Consider the following 26,260-nt stretch of genomic DNA (forward strand, 5'->3'; position numbering starts at 1 on the left):
CAAAGACTTGAAATTGCCTAGTCCTCTTCTTGGTGATATTCTGGAATCTTTTCCACAACTGGAGTGTTCCTGAAAGGTAAATGTGAGATAGTTAATAGGATCCTACCAGCACTGAGCACCTCTGAGAGTTTACTGCACTTTTGAAACTTAGATTTTTGGTTTGTCATTCCCCAAATGGTAACAGCTCTTTACCCTCTGTGCTTCAGCTTGCTGATGCATCACTTCTCACCCCTCTCTTTGAGCTGTCTGTGTCTGCAGGGTGGTGGAACCAAAGTCAGAACCACCCAGCCTGCCCCAAAGAAGAGGTTTTCTGGTTTAAACACAGCCAAAGCCTGTGTCTGTTTATTACTGCATTTAAGGAGAAGAGTTCTTTTGAGAGCTGTTTTTGCCATCCCCATGAATCTGAAGCAATCGTAGTGTTTTGCTGGTTCCTACAGTGTAATTTCAGTATGCAACAATCTCTCCAAGTTGAATAATTTGGAATCCATGCACGCTTGGCAGTTTCAAGATAATTTGATCTGAATAGCAGCTTCATGTAAATGTTTTGGCAGCAGTGAAAATACCCTCAACATTACTACTTGCAACTTGAAACACCAATAACGATTTTACATGCTGGCAATGAAAGAGCTTGATAGGCAGGTTAAAATCATTAATTCCTCAGTCTGAAACTGGTGTTTTCTCACTGAAAGGTTTGAAAACAAATCTACTTTCAACAGGTTATTTCTGTATTAATGTGATACCAGCAACATCTGTGCAGCTCCCTCTGTTCTGCTGTGGGCAAGCACTGTTAGGGGAGCTGAAAGGAACACAGCTCTTGCTTTCTTCACCCCACAGCTGTGGGGAAAACATGGGATACAATGTTTGAAGTGCTGGATAATTGGAGGAAGTGGATGGAGAATGATAACAACAGCAATAGGGAAGTTTCTCAAGTGATTTGAGAAGGTTGTCTGGTGCAGGCTGGATGTTTGATTATCTGTGCACTGGATACCCACTTCTCTCTACTTGAATAATACATGGGAACCAAGGACTGTTTACTTTAAAATACCAAAATGAGAAATGACCATGTTCTGAAAATAAAACCTGCGAGTTTCAACTCTGCCACCTCTAGGAAAGCCCAGTGGGAGGGATAGGGTTGCCAGAACTAGGGGAGGCCTCCTTTTCCTTATTTGTTATCATTTAACAGAATCTGAAGGCATCTTCCTTTGCAGAGAGCAGGAAATCATTCCTGTGCAGCTCCAGGGCCACACAGAGGTTATGGTGCCCATTTCACTCATGGTGCTAAACAACAGAGGGTTTCAGAACTGTAGTGAGACTGTATAGAGCCACCAAACCTTGGCCAATAGAAAACAGAAGAGCACATGAACAGTGGAGAGTTTCTGACTTAGCAAGAGATGAAAACACAGTGCTCTTTAGCTGCTTTCTCCCTTCAGTGTTCTCAAATACCACTGGCCACGTTTCACCACAGGGGAGATTTCTCAGGGTTACATATGGAAGCACGTGGTCAGCAGAGAAAAAATCCCAGCCAAAACATTGCTGTTAATAGGTGATTGTTTTTTGAAACCTGAACATTATGAATCCATGTTATGCTCTCAGCCTTTGCTCTAAGTCTGCTTGGAATTAGGAACCTGAAGTTCTGTGCAATGAGCTGTGGTATCCTATTGAGCAGAACTAGTGAACACATTGTGTACACGCTAACAAAGACAACCTCACTCCTGCATGTCATTGGGAAATTAAAAGGATTGTGATTATGCACATTATCTGTCTATTATGTCTGCATCTGGGACACAGAGTGTGGCTGCCACTTCAAGATGAGTAGCCCAAGCACTGTCAAGACCTGCGAGGTTCTTGCCTTATACAGTGAAATGTGGTGTCACTGCCTTCAGCAGCAAAATCCACAAGGAGCTTTGTGTTCTACCCAAAATGCACTGATCTTCCCCGTCCATGGCAGCAAGTATTTTACCAGAAAAAGCATCATTTTGCTAATCAGAGAATCACTTAAGTAACTGGTAATGATATTTATGAAATGTGAATCTTGGATCAATTTTGCACAGACCATCTTATTTTTCTATCCAAAGCTGCTTGTTGTGCAAACTCTGTTAAATATCACATGACATTCAAAAACCAGAACTTCCCAAAGCCCCTTTTTATTGGATTTTTTTTCCTCTCTCGGGCTAAACCTATTCTGGGTTAATATTCTTTTCAAAGTTAACCTTTCTTGATCAGTGCTTTTAATGCAGCTGTTTGACTCAGCCAAGGAAGATGTTATGAAATCTTCTCTCCCATTGCTGCCTGACCAAGGATGTTTCAATGGAAACGTGGTCCTTTTGATCTGATTTATTTGGGAGCTCTTCTTGTGCAGCTTGTATCTCAGCAGAAAACCTAACAATCTGTTTGCTCTTACTGGGGAAAGAAGAGATTGTCACCCTGCCAACATAATTACATTGGTGAGTTAGGGAATAATGAGTGAGAACAGATGAAATATTTAGATATAAATAGTCTGTTTTCATGTGCTGTGATTGTCACTAATAAGGCAGGGATGTGTGGGTTGTGGTTCAGGGACAGGATGAGGAACCAGGACATCTGGATTCCTTTCCTAGCTTTACCACAGTGTATTGAAAAAGTCATCAAATCTCTTTGTGCCCCATCAGTTGGAAGTGGATAATAATGCTCTGGGGACTAATTCTTTAATACTGTCATCTTCAGATGTTCAGGAGGGAAGAGAAATACAAGTGTACACTTTTTGCACATTAGAAGTCAGTCCAACTAAAACTTTAAATCCAGATATCTAAGAAGTTTATGAATTAATTTCTCCTATCCTTACTTGTGTAATTTGACCACTTGCAATGAGAGAAAAACAAGAGGAAGATTAAAACCAGTACAGAGTGCTTGAACACAATCCTGTAAGTTTGCAATCTTAAGCTTTCTGGGACAAGATTTTTTGGGCTTTACACTCTTGACATTTTCAATAAAGAGCTGTCAATGATGTCCTTGACTGAAATATCCTCATTTGTTCAAATCCTGAAAACTACTTAGGCCTTAATTCATGAGGCTTGTTATAGTTTAAAAGAAGCCTACAGTGGCCACCTACAGAAGGGATGTGTTTCCCCCAGCCTATTTGTTTTTTGTTCACTGCAGCTGTAAGAAATAGATCACAAAACCACAGATTAAAAGCATGTAATTGCTATAAAAGTAATTAAAGACAAGATTAATTCTACCTAGGAGTAAATAAGCAAATTTGGTATGTAAATCATAGTGAAAAAGAGTTGTTGTTGTTTTTTTTTAACATGCATATGGTAGTGGAGAGTCTCAAAAGCAGAGTTGCTTCTTCAGCTGAGGAGGGGAAGAAAGAAACTGTGCTAGGGAGTTGAAAGCCTCAAGTTTAAATCATTTGGGATGAGCACTGCATTATTTTAAAGTTTCTACTACTTATTTAAATTTCCAGTTTACTCAGAATGAGAGTCTGTAATGCAGTAGGTGTTTTACCTGGATGTCAGATGGCTCTGCCTACTCTGGAAAGCTAAACAGGAGCAGAAACACAGCTGGTAGTGAGGACTCCACATCCACACTATCCTGTGGCTGATTTTCCAGTTTAGCCTCATGTCTTGACTGGCTGGAGCTTAGGAAGCATCCTCCTGGAGTACCTCTCTGATGATGGCTTCATCCAAAAGCCCAGTTCCTATGCTCTGACCTGAGGGGCAAGGAAAAGCATGGTAAGTGGGAGAAATCAGGAAATTTGCTTCAGAAGTGCCCATCTGATCTGACCCAAAAGTCCAGCCTACCCTCACCCTATTGGTACTGTTATCCCTGAATAAGGGCAGCATGAGGGCTTGATTTGTACTTGGAATCCAGCTGGCCAGCAAGACAGCACAAATTTCCTGCTGCTTTCATGGAGGCTTTGCTCAAAATCACTGCAGTTGGACACCACTGAAGCAGCAGCTGGAATACTTACCCTGCAGTATCATTTCAGAGTTCTTTGAAAAAAGGCTTAAGGCTATGTGTAAGAGAAATTGGCTTCAGTTTGTTGATTTTACCTCATTTGAGACTGTTTTTGAGAACACTGCAATACTGGCACAGGAAGCACAATTACAGGGAGAATTAGCTCTTCACCATCACTCTAAACTAATTCTGTGTGTTCTGTGATGCTGAGGGAAAAGCCAACCTCTTGATGCACAAGAAATGCTCCAGGAATCTCTAGCGAATCATTGATTTCCCAACTGACTGGTACACTAAAACACAGAATAAAAGTCTGTGGTTAACAAAGTCCTTCCCCTTTCCTATATCCAATCCTTGCTTTCACCAGGAAAAATGTGGGCATATGGCATGCCAGAAAATCCTTAGCATGGCCTGCCTGGGTCTGCAGTAAGGAGACGTGGGGAGCAGCATCCCAGTGCTTACTGCTGAGATCCCTCATCCACCTCCAGAAAATGAGTGCACTTAGAGAGGGAATAGGCACCTGGAGGCTTATATCCTTCTCCATAAAAATTGTACTTACAATGATGCACATCACACTAATGTTCCTGAAAAGACAGCCCAAACCAGCACACACATGTGCACATAAGCTCTAGCTGTTCATCTGTGTATGCATGGCCATGTAATAGCTATCTTTATGTGGTGAGACAAAGCAGCCTCATCTACCAAAAGATTTAGCAACACAAATTCTTTTCCTATATCACAAATCCCACCAGCAGTAATTTCATCTTGAAATGGAAAGCACAGCATTGCATTATTTGAGTACAAAGGCCAAATTTCCCTGGTTGGCAGTTAGACCCCAAGCTCATACAAACACAGCAGGAGAGACCTGAAATGATTTTGTTTCCTAGTGGCACTAATTCCATTGCTGGAGAAAACATAATTATATTTATGTTAACATTATAATAATAACTTTGCAGGCCAGACTCCATCCTGTCTTTTAGGCCAGATAGAGCTGGAGCACCAGCATAGAACTGAGGAATGCCTGTTCCTTTGTGGCAGTGTGCCTGGAGCTCAGGCAGGCATTTCAACAGTAAAAGTTCATTCTGTGAAAAGATAGCTATGATTTAATTGTGTCTCAACTACAAAAACCTCTCCTTTTCAAGGAGGTGGGAGTTGCATTCATTTGCAGGTGATACCTTATTAATATGTGGTGGCATTTTTAGGTATTTATTCTGGTTATTTTAATATGTTACAGGAGATGTGCCAGCCTATCCTGTTGTTCTCTCAAGGCACTGTGTCAGTGTGAGATGTCACTAGTCCTGAAGTCTGGATTAGATTTTCATTCATCACTTCTCTTGCATAAATGGTGACACTGAAGGGACACAGCACTGAGGTTGGGTGTTTCAATTCAGGGCTGAAAGATTTCTTTTTCCTTATATAATTCATAAAGAACTCTGAAGCTACAATTGAACTAAATTAAGCAATTAGAAGATAGAAAGAGCTAAACAACTCATAATTTTCAAAACTAAGACTTTGGTTGAGAATAGCATTCCAGGACAAGCAGGACACATTGCTTTTTTAACAGGTTAAAAAAACCCAACCAGGCACAAAAAACCACCCCCTTATTGTTTATGTCTGCTGAGCCAAATTTTCTTTGTCTTTTCCTCCCATAGTCATACAGCAGGACAAAAGCCATTGTTACAGTATCTGTAATTAGGATACCAGCAGATGGAACAGTTAATCATGCCCCAGCTAAGCACTGTGAGTGTTGCTGGGGAAGTCAGCTAAGGTAGATTCATTTTTCCTAATTTAAGCATAGAAAAAAGAAGCACCTGGTTTAACCTCCCATCCCACCTCACTCTGCCTCCAGTGAGGAGGGAGAGGAACAGACAGACAAAGCTGGGCTGTGGGTGGAATAACTCGCTCCTTGGTGCTGCTTCCTCCACCACTGGGAAGCACTGGACTATCTGAAACTCAGTATTCTCTGTTAAACTGGAATTTCATCCTTTCTTACTACACAGAAGAGACAGGAAGATGACTGCCAGACATGAGGGCAGCCAGGGGCACACAGGAGCCACAGCCTGTGCACTTCTTGACCTCCCCATCCTCCACTGCTGGATGTAGCCAAGAGAGATTGTCAGTGTTCACAATCCAAGCCTGGGGCACAAATCTGGCTGAGCTTGGTTTTATTCCATTTTCATCAATATTAAAAATATTTCCTGCACATGCTGGTACTTCTGGCATTCACCACACAAAGGCCTGTGCAGACATCACATTTTCATAAATGCTTCATGCTTGCCTACAGATTTCACAAGATTACATTGGCTTAAGCAGGAGGAATTTTATGGGCCTTACCAATGTTACCTGAGGAAACACAGCTCCCAAATGGTGATTGAGCTTTTTTTCCCCCAAAATACAGTTGTAATGGGGAGGCTAATGTATGTGAACACCAGAACAAAGTTTCTTAAAGAGAAAGAACCATTGAAGAAGAACCTTGAACCATTTTAGATATGGAGCTTTCAACAGCCTTTGCTTTTGCTGAACTTTTTCAACTTGTTAGTATTCTGTTCAATTTTTCTAAGGACAATAATACCAACGATATAACTCTGAAAGCAACAGAATTAAATTGCCACAAAACTCTGCTATTGAAATCACCTTTACTTGCTCTTAGTTTGTTTTGGGTAGTTGGTTTTTACCTGGGAAGGCTTAGGAGGTCAGTTTTACTATATAATACATTGAGTTGATAATAGATGGAATAGAAATGTAATTGAATTTATTTTAGTCAAAATAAATAACTCTTAAGTTTGAGGGAGTAACTCTTAAGTATGAACATAAAGTCACTGGCACTTTAAATTCTAAAATTGCTACATGAAATCTAATAGGGAGCCAGTATATAAGCACTTGAGTATTATGGGTCACCTCTGTCTAACTTCATTGGGAATTATTGATCTGCTTGTGAATTTAATTAGATCCATAATATGCAAAAATATAACATGCAAGATAGAAATTTATATGTTAATTTGAGCAGAACAGCAGATAATGTAAACTTCTTTCCAAATCATGCCACTTGGAAAAAAAAATTTGCAGATCACTTTAATATATTTTTTTCCCTTTTTTGCACTCTGTGCCAGAGCTAATTCTGCAGTGCAAGAAAGAACATTTTTGCATGGATCCTGCCCTGTCCAGAGTACTTGAAATGTCACAGAAGCACAATCATAGAGTCACACTTCCTTTACAGGGGGAGATTGGAAAAAACATCTCTGCATTTGGATGATCATCTAAATTAACCTGAGTGTGGCAGAGACCTCCTTTAGCACTCCCTGTCACTAAAGGAAACGAGGGAGCAATTTTACACATCTGATTACAGGAGGGCTACTCAGCACCAAACAGCAGGTCCAATGTAAAATCAAATTAGATGTATCTCACATCTGTGGGCTGGTTTTGCTGCACCTCAGCATTTCAGCGCTGTATCACATAAAAAGCCTTGCTCCTCAAGCAGAGAATTCCTAATCTGTTTATGTGACTAGGAAAGGAAAAAGGAGATAGCCTTTTTAAAAGTCTTATTCATTGTAAAACAGTCATCATCTGAAGCAGAAAATGTGCTTTTCTTCTTGTTCACTTGATTTTTTGGACATATTTCCTGGTGTGCCATCTCACTCTTTCAAACTGCAACATTACCAAGATATGTAATTTAAGATTACACAGGAAAAGATGATTTACTCAACTAATTTATAGGTGCTTCAGGCTTTGTCTGAGCTGGGATGGATCATTCTTTGCTTCCTCCTGAGCACTGATTTCTTTAACAAAGGTTTGCTGGGCCAAAAATTCACCTTCTATCAAGTCTCTATCACCTTCACACACTTTGTCACCTGTTTCCCTGTTGTAAGCTGCTACAGAGATGTTGAATGCTGCACATGAACTGTTTATTGAGATGCTCCTTGTACAAATATACAGGTTTGACTTAGCTGGCTGTCAGAAAGGCAAACAGGAATAAAGAAGAATAGCTTCAGATCAGCCATCTCACAGCAAACTCCCATCATATAAAAAACTGAGCTGTTCACAAAATTCTTACTTTTTTACCTCAGCCATCCTAGAAAATTGTTTTTCAAGGACTGAGGCCTGGATAACCAAAAAGATTGTTAATTGCTGGTTAAGATATCCTTCCAAGGAGCCATAGAGCAGCCATTCAAAACCCCATCTGCTGTGTCCCTGTTCACCTTTTCCAGGTCCCCTCCAAAGGTATAAATCAGGTGGCCCAATTACTTCAGGGGAGCTGAGTCACATTGTGCCAAGGACTTTGCAAATATTTGTGAGTATTTATGAGATGCTAACTCTTGTTTCTATGTGTTCAGCTTAGCCTGGATTCAGCTGAGATACCCAAAGTCAAGTACTTAATTGTTAAGTCTGATTTTGCATGCACAGAAGTGTCCTGGCTTTGCATCCAAAAATTGATGTTTGATGTCTACCCATCCAACTCACCCCTGCAAGACACTGCTGTGTCATTTCCCACTGGTCAGAGCCACATAAAATCTCTGTACATAAAATCTAAGTGCACAAAGCAGGCAGGAGAATAATAGTGTGGTCACTCTGCATAAATGGCCATGGCTACAGAAACTACAGGCAAGGGGAATTCTGTCTTATGAGTATAAATGTTGAGCTTAAGAATTAATTCTTGTTTCTCTGGAAGAGCTCAGTGAGGCATAAAAATGTCCAGGAATGTTTAATCCTAAAGGGAATGAGATTTATCAAGCAATTTGAAAGGATGATATGTTCACCTCTGGTTCTATAGGCAAAGAAAAGCCAAGAAAGTCCAAGGCATTAAGAACTTGGAAGCTATTTTTCATTCTGCCAAGCTGTTTTTCATGCTGCTCTCATTGCCTCAGGTTTGATGCTACAGTGCAAGGCAAATCTGGTTCTGGCAAGCAATCACTAACTTGTGATAAGCATTAGGTTTACATTTAAAGATCAAAGCAAACATACATAAACCATTTTGAGTACTTACATATCATATCCTCTGCTTTATGTCCTGACCCTTGGGTTTATATCCCCTCATCACTGAGTTTGCTTCTTACATTCTTGGTGAGTCCAGGGAAAACTGGAATCTGTACTGAAAAGAAAATGTAGTCAATTTAATTTATAATAATATGTAGTGGGCTAGAGATTTCAGGCAGAAATTGTATCTACTGGTGAGTAGATGAGGCCAGAGGAACTACAAGGTCTGTTACTGTGACACTCATTGGAGGGACAATGAACATTGAAGTTTTGAATATTCATTGGGTTGTTTTTCTCCCCTCTGACAACAGTCAAATGATCAAACTATTAACAATACACATGTACTTAAAACAAAATTCCCATTTATCTGACAAATTCCAATGCTAGAGCTGCCCATAACTAAAACTGATATTCTAAAATCATTGTGTCGTGAGAGGGGGGAAGGTTGGCAATTTTTCCATTTCAGGGCAGATTCCAGCTACTCTTCCCAGAAGTGAGCCTGCTCCATGGCTAAGCAATCCACAGGTCATCCATATGACCAAACCCTTCATAACTGAACTCTACCTGGGATCCATTTGTACAGGTTTTTTACACTTCAATAAATCTTCCCCTTTACTTCTGTTTAGTATAACCTTTTCCACTGGATAAAAATGAAGGCATCATTTTGAAAACCTGTATTGAAAACTCAATTTTTCCAAGCATTTTATGAAGAGTTTAAGAGTATATACAGATTTCAGCTCAGGATCAATAAAACTCTCAAGACTTTGGTTTGCATAAAACTCAGTCTACTGTAGGATGAAGTATTGAAAGCATGCTTCATTTCACGTCTTAGGAGAAACTGCCAGAGATGATGTCTGCACAGTGATTTGCACAGGTTAGGAGCTATTGATTCATCTTTACTTACATGTGACAGGTTCTTCTAAAGTCACATGTATAAACAAGAAAACTGATGGCAGATTTACAAGCATTTTGCAAAAGGTATTAAAAGTGTGCTTGTAAAAAAGAATCTGAGCATGTTCTATGTGAAGTAAACCACTAGAAGAAAAAAAAAAAAAAAAAAAAAAAAAAAGACACCTGACAGCTTAAAAGAAACCAAGTTCATCTCCCTCAACCTCAGTTCTTGGGACCATCTAATCCATAAATGAAGCAACACCATCTAATCCATAAATGAAGCAACATATTTAGGCAGGCTGAAAACTGCATATATATCTGGATTTACAGCAGACTTGCTGCAAAACTTCAGGTTCGTTCCAGTCCACTCTTGCCAGTTCTCCTCCTTGCTCAGTGTGTGCAGAAATCTCATCCTGACCCTTGAGTTTCCTTTAAATTGAGCTGGGGTATTTTAAAATTAAAATCTTAGGATGAAAGTGTAGATAATTATTTTGCTTTTCCAAGTATCTGAAAAGTCCTTTATCTAGTCCAGAAGATTGCTTTTTGATGGTCTGAAGTGCACCATTAGTTTTACATGCTCTTATACAATGGTCTGACTTAGAACCAGTCCAACTGTCTTGTTACAAATGGTTTTAGTTTCAAGTAAACCAAGTGGCAAAGCAATTCAAAACATATTGAATTAATTTAATACATTAATAACCACAACTGGCTCTAAATCAAAAAGAATTACTCTAGACTTAGAGAGTTTTATTTCTGACAGTTCTTACTTTTAAAATAAAGTAAAACATATTGGATATATTTACTTACTTTAAAATTGCAAATCACTAACACAGGGATTAACATATTCCTTTTCTTCCTCATGTCCAAGACATTTCTTTATACAGAAGAAAATGCTTGATTTCTCTTCAGTGCAAAAAATAATCCTGTAAATGCACTTTTCACGTCCCAATGTGCAGCCACTTTGCTGAACTTTTAGATTGTACCGTTAGATAAATCAGATTTCCTAGTGAAGATCTAAAACTGTAAATACAATTTATCTTCACTTCATTAGGGATATGGGCAATTCCTGTTTGGGGAGCAGATCCTGTCCATGAACAGCTTCACCAGAGCAGCTGGTCCAGCCATCACCATTACACAGCTTGTGGAAGCAGGGGGTGCCTTTGTACACCCTTTTTTCCCTGTTATATTAAGGGTGTCCCACAGTGACAAACACAACCTTAGAGCTCTGATCTCCCAACATTAACAGAGGGCACTTGGCAACTGATGCCACCAGCAGGATGATGCACAGCAGCACAGGGGGCATTTTCTGCAGCACTGGCTCTGCGAACAACATCTGCTGAGCTGGGGCCAGGGCAGCCCTCCTGCCTGGGTGGAGGCAGCAATGGAGAACAAGCCCAGACAAGGCTTCTGGGGGCTTGTGAGCAACTCACAAAGACTGCTGCAGGGAAGGGACCAAACCCCAGGTCCCAGTGGTTGGGAGGTACCTGCACCCACACTTCCAAGAGCCTGTGTTCCTGGCATGGCCTGCAGGCAGGATGGAGTACAAGCTCTTCAAGTGGCAGTGAGTGCTGGAGCTGCTCCATCCTGCCGGCAGGCCATGCCAGCTGGCACTGGGTCACCGAGGCCCCATTTCTGTCACCCTTCCCACGTGGCATTTGCACTGAAATTATTTGGTCCTGGAGAGGCCACCATGGAGTGAGGAGGGATCATTTCTGATTGTAACTGTGCTGGAGGCTGGACAGCAGAACTCTGCAGTGGTGCCCTTGCCAGACCTGTGTGTTATCCCAAGCCACCCCCACTCCATCCTGTCATTTGCTGCAGTGCTCTTGCACATCACGCCTCCAGGACCTGACCTGCATCGAGGCTACTCCCACAACTTGTCCCTGTGACTTTGCCAGGAATGGGAATGATTTAATGGTAATGGCTATCCTCTTCACAACGGGTTGTGGAGATTGGGGCATAAGAGGTCAATATTGTTTAAACACTTTTGTTTTGCCTTTCTTCTCAGAAACTTTAAATCATGAGTTTCCTTACACAGAACGCCTGAACTGACAGCTTTAGGATGTGTGAGAAAGACACAATTAATTTACTGCAAAAGATAAGACATTTCCTTGGGGAAGCACTAATACCAGGCCTATTACCCCTCAGTGTCATTTCAGATTAGTGTTCTACAGAGAAAGGGATTCTAAATCTTTTTAATTGAAAAATGTTTCTCTTTTCCTTACTATTATAAATTTCTGCCCAGAGGTTAAAGAGTTTTTACATTATTTCTGAATTACATCCAATTTCTGGGCAGTTTATCAAAAAAGGAGGATGCAGTTTGTCTCTTGCTTTATTAATTTATGTTGGATCAGAAAAAAGGAGAAATATATTCCCTCAGTGACCCAAATGAAACAGTTGCATAAAAAGATGCTTAGAAATACAAAGCCCAGACATCTCTAAAATGCTAAGACTGGCAGTTGTTACCAACGTATCCATGTGTAGGAATACATGCCATAATTATGCAAAGTGGAAGGATAATTATCCAAACACAGTGGTGGAAACAACAGTCAAGAGAAGAATTTTACTCAGCTTCTCCCTCTCTTTTTCTGGCTTAAAGTTTGAAAAACATCAAAAACAATAATTTTAATCCATGTAGGTTGTTTTACTCATAAGTCACAAAATTACCTCAAGAAAAGAAGAAAATGCAAATATCCTTTTACCTTTAGCATGTCCTGAGCAGGAACATTCAAAACTGTGACCTGGACTTGCTCAGTCCTTGAAGCAGCCCTCTTTTTATCCCAAAAGTGATGGATGAGATTTGAGGCAAAGGCCTGGCTTTGAGTGCTGTAGGCACTAACCCCAGGAGCCTCCTGGAAAGCACAGCTACCTTTGGTGCCAATGGCCTGCTGGAAGACAGGAAAAGCATCACACAGAGTTAGTTAATTCTCTATTTACATCTTCTTTCAGCTACAAGGTTGCCTGGCTATCTTTTCTAGAGCTGTAAACAGAAAAGCACTGTAATTTAGGGGGCAGTACATTTAAAAAGGCACTATGCAGGTGAATGTTTCTGTACAGATTGGTCTGACAGTCTTTGGGCAGCTGCACAGTCCACAGATATTTGTGTGTTAGGGTGGTTTGGCTTTTTTGTCCTTGAGAATTCTTCCAAACAACTATATTCTTTCCACTTCTTCTCCTGATTGTATAATGGTTGTGTTTCCCCTGATCTGTACTGCAGAAAAAATATTTTCCTTTTCTAATTCAATCCTTAGCCCTTGTTTTCTCAACCTCTAGTTCTCAAGAAACTTGATTTCTTAAAAAAAAAGAAGAAAATTTGTAATTAAGCCATTTATCACACTTTTCTAAGTGGGTAGAGTGACAAATTAGCCCTATCTCTTCCACCAACAATCTGATGGATGGGAAGATAAAGATGCAGAGGCTGTTATTTTAGCTGGAAGCTCTCCACTATATCAATTGTTTGGCCCCAAGCCAAAAGACCCTAAGAGTTGACAAGGACTAATGACGGGTCCATAAAGTTTATGCAGCATGAAGCCTGACATCAAAGCAATGCAGCCTTATTAGCAATATCTCTATGCCTTCTCCTTGGAAAAAAAATACTCATTTGTTTTTTCAAAGGTTTTACTTAATCATTCTACTCTTTCAGCCAATGGAAAGAAAATTAAAACTGTAAATAAATTTGCACAATAATCTATGGCTGATGAGTTCTGCTCTTCTCTACAAATACCAAGTGATTGTTATTACTTTTAAGTGATGTCCACCAAGAGAGGCTAAGATAAGTAGATTGCAAATAAATTTCCTTAGGAGTCTTTCCTCTCACCACTATTTGCTTGGGAATAATTACACTCTTCCCAAGTATAACTCCTGGTGGTTTTAGGATATGAGGTTAGGGCTGAGGTGGATATTGGGCCTGACTCTGTGGCAGCATCACCTTCAGTGTTTGTAATTTATACCTTTCTCCCAGTGTTTTTATTTTAATGTGCACCATTTTGATATGAAATGGAAACCCTGTGTAGAAGGTGCAGTGCAATTACTGCCTGATTGGAAAGCAGGAAGAGAGGATATAAGAGCCAGGATGACTTCTAAGAAAAATCAAATCAATAACTCAACAGCAAAAACCTCTTTTGGTATCTTTGTTTGACAAAACAAACCACTTCTGCAGATACTGTATGTTACTCTGGACCTAGAAGTAAAATCCATATATTTTTTACTGGAAAACTATTTAAAGGCTACTCTTGAAATCCCATTCTTTATAATCTTTTTTTCTCTTGTGGAAATAGGACAGTCTTCAACTTGCTGGCACAATGAGAAACTTTAGTATTGCTTTAACAAATCCAACTGCAGTGGTCCTGCATATTCATGTACCTGATGAACTTGACTGATCTTATCAACACAACATTTTTACAGGATGGAATTAAAAGCAATACTGCAGTGAAATGATGACAGCACTGGAAGTCAGTGCAAAGCCACATTCAGCACATCCTACAGTATTTTACCTTCATTTTGCGGTCTGGATTTAATAGTATGTGTGGAAGGAGCACTGTGCAAAACTAGGGATGTCATCCATCTTCAACCTTCCTGTGTCTCAATATACTGCTCTGGATTATCCCTCCTCTATTGCTCCCAATCCATCACCAACTTGCTCTGAGTGGCTCTGCACTCCTGCAGCTTTTCTTTCTTGTTGCTTTTCCAGAGGGGATGTGCCATTGCATCTGCCACGCTGCTTTTGACCCTGGGACATCAAGGCAATTTACATCCCAGTGGGATGTCCACAAGCTCTGATGGTTTTTGGGGAAATACTAAAAAGCTTGGAGTCTGTGAGGTCCAACACAAACAATCATGGAAAGAACAAAAGAGAACTTTTGTAGGTTGTAAATCCTCCAACCTCACCCAGCAATGTCAAAACCAGGAATTAAAATTCTCTTTGAAAAGACCATAGTAATTAAATTTTTTTCTTCTTCCTGATGCTTTTAATATGTGTAAGTTCCTAATGCACTTTCTTAGCTGCTTATTGCTAACAGGGCTGCTTAGGAACCATATTCTCTCCATGACATCCCCTTGCAACACTTTGGATGAAATTCTAATTAAAGAAAATGCACTGGTTGAAGTTTTCTACTTAGAATTGGTTTTTGTTTTTTTTTTCAATAAAAATGAAATGTAAGTATTATGGCACTATGCAATTAAGTGTTCAAATGTCATTCCTTCTAACTTAGGAAGGGGACTCCTTGAACAAAGAAGATTAAATGCAAATTGGCTGGAAATAAAATGAAATGGAAAAAAAAAAAAGATTAGTGCTGAAGTTGCCAATGAACCAAACTGTTTGCTTACTTATAATTAGCAGCATGGTCATTGCCTGGCTGCCCTGGCACTCTGTAAATATGCCTGGACAGACTGTGATTTAAGATTATTTGGAGGATTTATTTATTATTTAAGATTTATTCATTGTCTCAAGAGACAGGTAAAACAACAACTCTCTCAGTCACTCAGCTTGGTTAGGGGGTAGTGGCTACAACTCAATCCTATTGAGCCTTTCTTCAATAAAATAAAGGATTTTCCTTTTCTTTAAACATGGCTCCAATTACTGAATTGACCAAACTCATTCAAAATTACAAGCTTCAGATTTTTCAAAGGTTCCTGAATTTATCACACATTTTAGAAAAGTTAAGAAATTTTGTTCTGTAATTTACAATTTATGGCACAATTCAATGAAAGACCTTAAAAAGGCTTAAGTACAAAATAAATAATAACAATAATAATAATAATAATAAACTTACTCCACCCTGCATTTGGCTTTTATTTGCCAGATGACCAGTTTGTTTTACTTTCTTAACACAACTTTGGAAAATACAGCAAGTCTGTACATGTACAGTTCCCACCTGGAAGCACAAACTTTAGCAGCCAACTCCAAGTTAAAACATAAACCCCCCTTTCATTTCTGTTCAAAGGTAATGTATAATTCAGTTAGAGCTGAGGGATACTCACATAATTTGCCTTTAAATGTTGCCAAATAGATTCTGTGCTCAATGTGGTAGAAGGAAAGTGAAAAATAGACCAGCAAACCAGCACTGCTACTACAGCTCCAGAGGGAAGTGCACAGGATTTCAAATCAGTAGGAATTTGGGCTGTTCCACTGTGCCTGTGAAACTGAAGTGGAAAGATGGCACTTCAGAGTGCAGAGATACTGCTCAGCTATGGCAATGGAAACTCACATTGCAGCCATCAAAGGGATCTGTTTTGCACTTCTCTTGATTTTTTTCTTCCTCTAAATAGTACTGATATTATCTCTTTTCTCAACTTTATTTCAGTCTCTTGCATTGGGAACAACTTGTGATTTTAAGATGCACATGAGTATTAGGAGATTTTGCTCACTAAATGATACATGAAGAGAATAATCATTTCAGATCAGTATGTCCTATTTTAGCTATTTCCACTATCAGGAAGTGATGGGCTGACCTATTTGTGTGTTACAAAAATAGGCAAGGATCTTTAAGCAAAATCAATGCTACTGATCTTATCAGAAATGGAGAGGTGCAATGTCCTCACAGCATGAACCCTTTGGTGCCCCTCCCAGCACTGCTGTCAGAGCACACTCTCCCTGTGTGGCCCAACACAACTTGGGCATTGCTGAAAAACTCAAAAACTTCTATTAAAAAGTGTCATTCGCGTTCTAGGCTGAAAATCACTGAGGATTTTGGTGGGCATCACTCTGCAGGCCTGAAGATACAGACTGGAGGCAGCAGATCTGGACTCCCAGGGAACCTGTGTGCTTTCTTCCAAAAATGCCTGATTTTACACCATTCCACCAGCCTGCAGAGGTTTTGGTGCTTGCTTTCTTTACAACTTGAATCTAGGTATTGCCAATCACTTCTGCAATGCTGATAAACAAGAACAAATCCTTTCACTGTGTCTATCATCATAACTATTGACAGAATTCTATTATTAAATTAGTTGTACCTCCTTTATTTTGTAGTGTTTGCTGTTACCCCAGGGATAAATATCAGACTCTCTCCAGGGAGCTGGACTTTCTGTGCTCACTACAAAATGCCAAGCTGAGTCTGAAGCCTTAACAGAGCACAGTAACTTCACTAGATGGCAGTGGAGAGAAATATTACTTTATATCAATATATTTTTTAATAGGAGAGGGACACATCTCAGCAAGTCCTGCAGTTTATTAGTGCTGTCTGTGTTAACACTACATCACAAGACAGCAATTCTCTCACCCACACTAAAGTCCAGGGCCCAGCTAAATCACTGTGCAAATGTTTGGGGAAGCACTAATGCAGAAACAGAAGGAGCAACATGCACTCCTCTTTGAAGCTTTTTCTCATAAGCTCAACTGTACCATAGTCTTTCATGAAATCCCAGGAAAAGACAAGATGCAAGAAGAAAAAGTTTCCAAAAGAAAACTCCAAAGAAGTCAGAGACACTGTCCTTCAAAGAATCTTAATGCTGATGTCATTAACATGATGAAGAAAATGAGTGAAGAGTAAGAATAGAAAATAAATGGTTCAAGGAGCTTTGTGAGGACTACTCTGGATTCAATAAAATAATTTTCATCCACAACAAATCCTTACAAATACATGTTTCTTGGGAGAACTCTATGTCCCTTACAGGTAACTCAAGAAACAAAGCATAATCTTTCAGACTTCTGACAACTTCAAGATTAAATACTTCAAGAAGCAAGTTATAAGGTTCGAAACCTTCAAAATTTCAATCTTTGGAATACAGAGAACTGATGCCTGCCACTCTTTGGAAACTGATACTCCTGGACAAAACTAAAGAATTAAAATAGAATGGATGATTTCAGCCAAGTGCATTACTTCAATTAAGAGTTTATCAGTAAAGTTTTCTAGAAACAATAGAGTTGTCTGGCTTTATTCAGAATGCTCAGAAAACACAAGCTCTCACTTAGTACAATAAGGAGACAAAAACAAAGTTTGGTTTCTTCTAGCATCAGATGTAAAAAAAAAAAAAATTTCTAAAGCTGGTTTCTTGCTGTGGGAGAGATATTTAAAAACCCAATTCACTGCCTAAATCACACTTCTCTAAACTATTCTTGCCTTTATCTTAACGATTTCCAAGACTTTCCCCTCAGAGAGCAATACATTGTCCTCTGGCATCTCAGCTGCTCCCTCACCAAACTGTTTGCAATAGCAAGCAGAGATTCAGGATATTGAAAGTGCTGATAAAAAACAAACCCAGTTGTGTTGAAGTGACTTCTTGACTTATGCCTGCTAAGCACAATTCAAAGGCTTGAACTTTTAAAGGCATAATTCTCTCTATTTATTTTTGTGTAAATATGAGCAGATGAGAAACAATTCCTTATGGCATTTCAATCTGTGAGATTTCTCTTACTTTTCCTCCTCACTTGCCATTGAGGAACAGAAATACCTGGAGGTGCAAAGCCCCAGGGTTTTGTTAGTGACACAAGGAGTTGTATTCTCTGCATCTCTGGTCAAACAAACACACAATACATGAGGCTGACACATAAAGAACGACTTGTTGCATAAAACAGCTTGGTAAAAAAAAAAAAAAAAAAAAAGACTGCTCCCCAGGCATCATGAGATGGAGATTCTAGAAAAAAAACACATTTGAGATTATCTTGGCAGATTCCTCCAGATGCAGATACTGTAAATAAACACTACAATTTGATATATTTGTGGAACTAAATACATTTAACAGAAACACAAAAGACCAACCTGAAAGAACAGTGATGCCTCTTGTGCTCGCTCCAACCCCAGTCACAGGGAAGTAATTTTTTTTATCATTAACATTAGAGAGCTTCATGTTGGGTGCCCTGGATGATACCAATATGCAATGAGACAGGCAGATACCCTGGAAAAAAGCCAGAAGTCCTCTCCAATAGCCTAGATAATGACAAAACAGCCCTTTTAGTTTATTTATTGCACTCATTCAGTTCCTCTTTATAAACTCTTTAATTTCACCTTACACAAAGAGATCTCAATTGCAGAATAAAAAGAACTGCTACACTGTGTCCTTCCCACTTTCTCCCAAGCACACTCATAAATCACAGCGCTGTGGGTTTGCCTGGAAGCTGTGCCATGGTGTTAGTTTTAATTAAGTAGCCTTAAAGTAAGTGGCCAATCAATATTGATTCATGTGGGTCTGCCTGCACTAAGTCATCACAGTGTCTGAAGGCAGTGCTGATGTGAATATAATACCCTGGCTTGGCCTGTCCACATTCATGTCAAATGAAGATAAAGAGTGAAAAGAAAATACTCACTGAGCTATTTTCTCTGCTATAATGTGTATCTGACTGAATAAAGAGCAGATTCCCCTCCTTTTCAAAACTGTACAAGTGTTTCCCAGCCTGTTTAGTTTGCATTTAACTCCTCTGCACAGAACTTGAATTTTGTACTACCACAAAAAATGTCGTGACTTGCATTTCCTGAAGTTCTGGAGGAGGACCTGGCTGATGGATACTGGTTAGATCTGACCATAATCTGCACAACCCACTGCTTGCAACAAAGCCTGGAAATTGCTGTATCACAGTTATGATACCATTACAATAAGATCTGCCTTATCAACTCCAAAATATAACTGTGTAGCAATGAATTAAAGGCTTTATTAAGTTGACTGGCACTTGCATATCGATATCTAAATTAAATTGATCTAACTCTGAAGATCTTGCTCTGATTTCCTAGCACTTCAAGCAAGTTTCTCTCTTCTCTAAAGGGAAGCAAGTGTTCAATTGTCCCATGCCTATAGGTGATTTTTTTGCCACAGCCTAATTAGCTGACATGGGCCATGAAGACTATAATCTATTTTAATGCTTCTCAGTTATCACTTGATAGGTGCACAATCTATTTTTATTCCTCACCAGGCCACCCCAAAAAATTGCTGAAGTCTGAAGCTCTAATTTAAAATTACTGCTTACTTTTACAGCAAATTATACTACTCCTTGATGGGGTCCTGCAGCTTAAATAACAGTGAAACAGAGCTGAAGACAGAGTGCCAATTTATAAACTAGTTTTATACATCAGTAAACCCATGACCAAAGTGGATTATAACATAAAACCCTGACAAACAGGTAGCTACAATATAAGCAGTGAAATAAGGCATTTTTTTAATCAATCCCAAATCAGGTCTCTCCTAGAAATATATTTAATCTCACAGCCTCTGATTGTATTTGTATTACGTTTTCTAGCTAATGTTTAAAAAGAAATATCTGACTTAGGGATGTATAGAGCTTATTCAGTTTTTTTGCTACCCCTTTCTTTCACCAGCAAAGAAAATCTGCAGTGCTGTGCTGCTTGCTGCAGGTTGTAGGTGTGTTTTCAGCTTGTACAGTGACACTCATTATGTTTACTAAGCAAAACAGTTGTAACAGTTTGTGGGAATGAAAAGCCTTAATTTTTGTGGAATCGAATGATTTGTACGAATTCTACTTCTGAATTGCTCTGGAAACTTGAAATAGTCACATAGTTAAGAAAGCCATTCAGATGTCTTTCCAGTCTTTCATTTTCTGGCTTTGATGCATTTGCCACTGGGGTTTTCACAGAATATTCAGCTTTCCAGATGGTTTCATTTACATTTCCAAGGCGAGAGACTCTGTTTGCCACGGTGTGGAGCTTGGGGCTCAACTGCAGGTCACACCTAACGAGGGGGCATCTAGAAATGAAAAATTCCTAGCACCTCTGTGGTTAGCCCTGCTGAATAATTGCTGCAGTAGCCGAATTTTGCTGTACAGATGTTGGTAATTTGCTATTGAAAACCACCAGTATCAAACTGTCAGAGGCAAGAAATGGCTTTAATTATTTCCTCCCTGGAGCAGTAATAGCCATTACTTGAGCACTGCCAAAGCTGGAATGCGTTTGTGTGGGTGATTTCGTAGCACATGGAGTTCAGGCAGCTTTACCTGCACTTGCCAGCCCTTTGCTCTCTCCTTGTGGAAGGAGATTGCTTCAGTCAGGGCCAGATAATCTGGAGACCACCACGAGCTTTCCTCCTTTTCCCTGGCCACCAAAGACTAACATTGTTTTTCTGCTTCATTGAGTCCTGAAAATAGAAGATAAATCAGACAGAAAGCCCTTGGAATGAAGGATAAGAGGAAATTTTTTTTCTGGGAGGGAATAATTAAACAAAAATATCAGAAGCAATGGGAAATTCATGAGAATTTGTACTGAGAAAGAAGGTGAGGTCAGCAGGGCTACTGTAGGAGTCTTCTCACTCTGCATAAGCACTGCCTGGGCTCTCCCTTCTTGCAGCATTAGGCACAAGTAAAACCATAGTCAAAACCACACAGCTTAAAAAAATATATTAAAATTCAGGAGCAGGTCAAAATATTTTTTACCATTTTCCATCAATTTCAACATTTTTCTCTCTCCTTCATCAAACAGATCCAAACCCCAGAAAAATTAAAAACTGATGTTAATGTGAACATTTCCACAGGAGCCTGCAAGGGGCTTTGGCTTGTGCTTCAAAAGAACTAAAACCCCTCCAAAATAACTTCTGGGCTAGGATGTTTTATTCCTCATTCCCATGCTGTATTGATTTGGGAAGACTATCTAACCTCTGCACCTTCAAAAGCTATCTTGTCTCTGAAGTGGGATAAGGTTCTTCTCCCTAAATAATTTGAGGACTTTTTGTGCCCCGACAGAGAAGTGCTGAAGCAAAGTTTTTCCGAAGCCTGGGGGAGTTTGTCTCCTAGAGGAACAGGGAACACTAAGGGTGTTCCTGCAATATCCATGTGCTTGGCTAGCAACGAGCTGCTGTTCCTTTGAAGTGCTCACTTTGGATATTTGTGGATATTTGTGCATATGGAGATGGGGTGTGTTTTCCCACATGCAGCAACCTTTCCTTCTGCTGACTGCACAGCCCAGCCCAATGTCACATTGATGCTCTCTGGGTTGCTCCAGAAGGGAGAAGCAAAACATGCCTTATAAAAAAGAAGCAACATGATAAGGAAAATCAATCTAATGAAATATACTAAAGATATTTGCCAGCTTAAAAGCTTTTAAGTCATTAAGAGCTCACCTCTAAGTCATGAGCATGTTTGCTATTAATTTATCTGATGGTTTTAACTACTAGCAAGGAAGAGGTCAAGATGTTTTAACTACACACAGATTTTCCTAGATTTTTTTTTATTTTCTTGCTTTTTAGGTCAGCAATAAAATTTAAAAATCTTGGGGGAAAAAAAAGAAATAGTCCCTACTTTAAAGCAAGCAGCTCAGAAGGGAGGGAAAATGGGATTTCTTCACAACCCAGTGAAGTCAAGACTACCAGTTTTGTGGAGTTTGAGAAGTATAAAGGTATTTTTTCAACCAAACCTGTCGAATATTTTTGTGAGGTGATCACTTCTAATTGCTGCTGCTGATATCACAGCACAGCAGAGATTAACCATTAATGAAAGGGGTTCTAATACTGCTCAATAGAGGCTGATGATCAACAGCTGCTAAAGTTCTGCTGCCCTCCCTCACAAGAGCATAAATAATAATGAGTTCTGAAATGCTCCCTGGTGTTTCATCATGGGCAGGAACTGTTCTGATTGCAACAGGCACTTCTTGTGTGTGCCACATCTTCACCAGGAAATTGATACCTACGGACAGAGCCTGGTGTCATCGACACCCAGCTCACAGCTGAAACTGTTTTGGAGTTTTGTTAAGAATGACAAGATTTGATGAATGGAGATGAACGATTAAAATGCTTCAGCCTAAGTCCTCATACAATGTGATGGCAAGTAAGTCTTCAAAGAGATTTATTTTTGTTCCTAGCAGCTGGATATCTAGAGCCTGCCGTTCCTGAGGGAGTCCCAGAGACCCACTTGATGATGGGAGTGTTTCACAGCTGTAAGAGACTCGGATTGTTAAACAATGACTCGAGCTGGAACACGTTTTAGTGACTAGACTCTGCAAGCCCTGAGGTCTCTAATTGCCTGCAGGCAGCGTGCTTATCACTGCAGACCTGGAGCTCCCATCTTGTAACATGAGGCAGTGAAAGCCTGTCTTGAACAGAGAATTCAATTACGAGAAAATGATTCCAGAAAAAAAATCCCAACAAGAACACACCTTTGCACCCCATTTTTCTGCTGTCAGAGGGCCAGGTACACTGAGGGCTCACTGACATCAGGAAGATGGATTCTTATTTACACTTACACATGAAAGCTGCTGTGAAAATTAATTGTTTTCCTTACCTACAGACAACACATATTTACAGGGCAATTAGTCGATTATAAACTTTTCCATTTTGAATGTGAATGGAAATTAAACTTGGACAATGCCAGAACATTTGGGAAGTTGCAATGACAGAAGCAAAGCTTTTGTAAAGCACCTTACAAGCCACATTTAAAAATCACTTTGAAACACTCATCAAAGATTTAATTACAGGCTCTGTTGTGATCTGTATTACCAGGCCTTGATTATTTCTGCAAAATACGCTACATTAACTTACACGTGATGGTAATGCAGATTTAAATAGTTTTAAAGTATTATAATTAAAATTTAATCACCATAAACAAAATTAATGAATAACATTTTCTGGTTCACAGCCCTAGTTTTTAGGAAATTTGTTCACTAGCTGATTAGAATGCCAAAAGTGGCCATTTTCTATCATGTAACACAAATCTAACTACACAAAGTTCCAGTACAGCCTTGAAATCCAAACAATCTTACAATCTGTCTTACTTTGACAGAAGATAAATGCTTAATAACGATTTCTAGGAGGCAAAAAAAATCCTCACTAAATCTGGCATCATTTTAAAATTCTTAAAAATTATTTAAGACAGTTTCCCAGATTTCTTGTTTAGTTTGGTAGCAAGATTCTGTAGCAAGATATTCTGGGGGCTATTGTTCACATTAAATGCATTTGCCTTAAAAAACCTAATTTTATTTCTATTTCAGGCAGTCACAAAAGTACAATTAATCTACAAAAGAAACAGCTACAATTCCCCCTGAAAATTAATCTTTTTTAGAACGTCACATCTAATTGCCACTTGATAAAAACTCATGTGACACTTTGGGTTAAGATAAAACAGTATTTTATATAACAATAATGAATTATTATTCCCCTCTTTTGACATGTTTTAGTGATATGAATGTTTTTGGTTAGTTAGTGACCATCGTGCTGTCTTGCCTCAGTCCCATACAGAACTTTGTCACAAAAAAATTCAAATTCTACTTTGACTTTTATCCTTCCCCAGAAATACAGATTATTTGGGATGTCTGACTGACTGTACAAAGAATAATTAGCTTGCACAGTGCCAGTAATTTTCAAGCACCCCTCACATTTTAAAAGCAGAAACATTCAATGGTTTTGGGTTTAAAATAATGCCAATAGTGATGATTTTGAAGCCATTAGGTCTGTGTCACTGTGCCAGAAATCAGACTGCTGGTAGTGTGCATGTTCACAGGGGAAGAGCAACTGAGGGAATATGAGAAACTTCAGCTCTAAAAGCAGGTGAGATCTATGTATTAAGAATTACCTGAGCAAAATTTTAGAGAATAAAAAGGGTATTCCTATGAAAGAGGAAAGATACTTTAAATGAAACCCACTCTTTAAAAATGCTACTGCTCAGTTCCATGGAATAAGTGGAATACTTCATAGCATTCCGTGCTCTTTAAACACATTTACAATAAAGAGATATGCCAGGACAGAAAATGACTGGCCCCATTTTTCCAGGGACAATGCCAAACCCAGGTTTCTCCCTAAAAATGTCTTAAATTCCTCAGAAAAAAAAATCACACTTACATCTTTTCTGCAGCACTCTGCCACAGCTCTGTCCTGTGTATTTCCTGATAGAATGGTCAGGGAACCTTTCTTCCTAGCTGGGAGTGAAGCTGCCACTTTCTCAAGAGACTGTCACACAGGGCTACTCAAAATGATCCTCCCTCCTTTGCAAGGCCTCCATAAGACTTCCATAAGAATGGAAACTAAAAAAAAATCTCACCCATTTGGGGATGGAGAAATGGGGGAGCTTTTTTTTTTTCCTGTGGGTGACTCATTATTGCAAGTTCCAGTAACTGCTGGCTTCAGGTGGCTTATCCCCTCAAATGTTTAAGTAGAAATAGATGTAGATAATGATGAATTTAATTACCACCTGAAGCTCTTACAGGATCAGGTCTGGAGGGAAGTAGATTTCAGTGTGTCCTCAGCTGTGGAACGAGAGACAGGTGCAGGCTAAAAAAAAAAAAAAAAAAAAAATCCCTGTTCTAATCACTCCTCTTCAATGCAGCTGGTTTAACAAGAGCACAGAGATTTTTTTGGACCATGCTTGGAAAATGGGAATTTTCATCTCTTTGTTCTTAATGTACTGTGCAGAAAGGTCACTTGTTCTGGCAGTGGCTAATGTGTGACATCTGAGCAGCTCCTTAGCAGGGCAAATTGCTGTAGTTCAGGGGTATAAATAGCCCCAGCAGCACTCACCAGCCGAGGAGCCGCTCAAAAATGCTTCTGATTAATTTCCTGTTACCGGGTTGGTCTTCCAATGCCTCTGGAGAACTTCCTGGCAGCACAGTGAAACCCCATTTGCAGAGTGGCATTTCCACAGTTTTGCCTTTGATTGCCAAGCCAACACTTGATGCCTCCTATTGATCACATTCCCCCACCTCCACCGGTGGCCTCGGCAGGGAGCCGACCCAGAAACCTTCCTGGTGCAGCCTGGACTGGCCCCATGCAGATGAGCTGTGGCTTTAATGCCTCCTGCCCACCACCTGCTCATTTCTCCCCCTGTATCTGTCTGTTCATGGAGTCCTCTCCATGTGTGGAAGGACTTTGTGCCCTTCTTCCTCTGGCACGTGGGGCTGGAGGATATAAATATCCTTCACTTCCGAGTGGACATGTGTGCCTCTTCACTCTTAAAGAATTTCTTGTTCAGCAGCATTTGAGTGACCAAAAAACACTGATTAAAATCCCCTGCTCAAGTAGAGCATTTTTTGGTAAATTAGCTTTAAATACTGTTGTAGAGCACATGGCATTTACAGTCACAAGACTCAAGCAGTTGCAAAAAGAGGTGTTTGAGCAGCAGAACCTAAAATTCACGCAGTAAACCTCAGAGTAGGGTCTTTTTCTACGAGGTTGTAATATCAAGATTATGAGCTCCATTTTTCTGACACCCACATGAGTTTTGATGAAGTGTAACTAAACTCACTGAAGCTCCTGATGGAGAGTTCCTGCTGTCCTCAGGACAGGCCAGTGCCAGCAGGTGATGTAGTTCCTGTATCCATGCGTACAGCTGAGATTTTACTTCAAGATAGGGAAAATGGAAGCAGCTGGAAGACAGAGGGACAGAAGATTCTTTTAGGGCTTCTCTCCTGAGTCCCAGTGACCAGTCCCAGACTGGTCACTCAAGGTGGGCCAGAGGCAGGACCCTGAGTTGGTGGTTTAGGTACAGTCCTTGCCAGCCCTCTGCTTCCTGGCTGTTACTTCAGCATCATTGCCCTAGAAAAGCAAGTGGCAGAGACATGGGGAAGAGGGCAAAAAGGAAAAGAGCATTTTATGTCAGATTTTGGGC

General features: G+C 39.8%; 1 long non-coding RNA gene across 1 annotated transcript in view; it reads right to left on the reverse strand.

The window, feature by feature from the left end:
• LOC130252438 (uncharacterized) overlaps window positions 1-26,260 on the reverse strand; it is a 30,022-nt gene continuing 3,762 nt past the window's right edge. Inside the window, exons 3-9 of the long non-coding RNA XR_008840359.1 lie at window positions 25,898-26,018; window positions 20,672-20,811; window positions 18,492-18,659; window positions 12,498-12,680; window positions 8,915-9,019; window positions 3,484-3,688; window positions 1-69 (exon numbers count right to left, since the gene is read on the reverse strand). This is a non-coding gene — a long non-coding RNA (uncharacterized LOC130252438). The remainder of the gene's footprint in view (window positions 70-3,483; window positions 3,689-8,914; window positions 9,020-12,497; window positions 12,681-18,491; window positions 18,660-20,671; window positions 20,812-25,897; window positions 26,019-26,260) is intronic.

This window comes from Oenanthe melanoleuca, chromosome 4, assembly GCF_029582105.1.
Source record: "Oenanthe melanoleuca isolate GR-GAL-2019-014 chromosome 4, OMel1.0, whole genome shotgun sequence".
In the NCBI taxonomy this organism is placed as follows: domain Eukaryota; kingdom Metazoa; phylum Chordata; class Aves; order Passeriformes; family Muscicapidae; genus Oenanthe; species Oenanthe melanoleuca.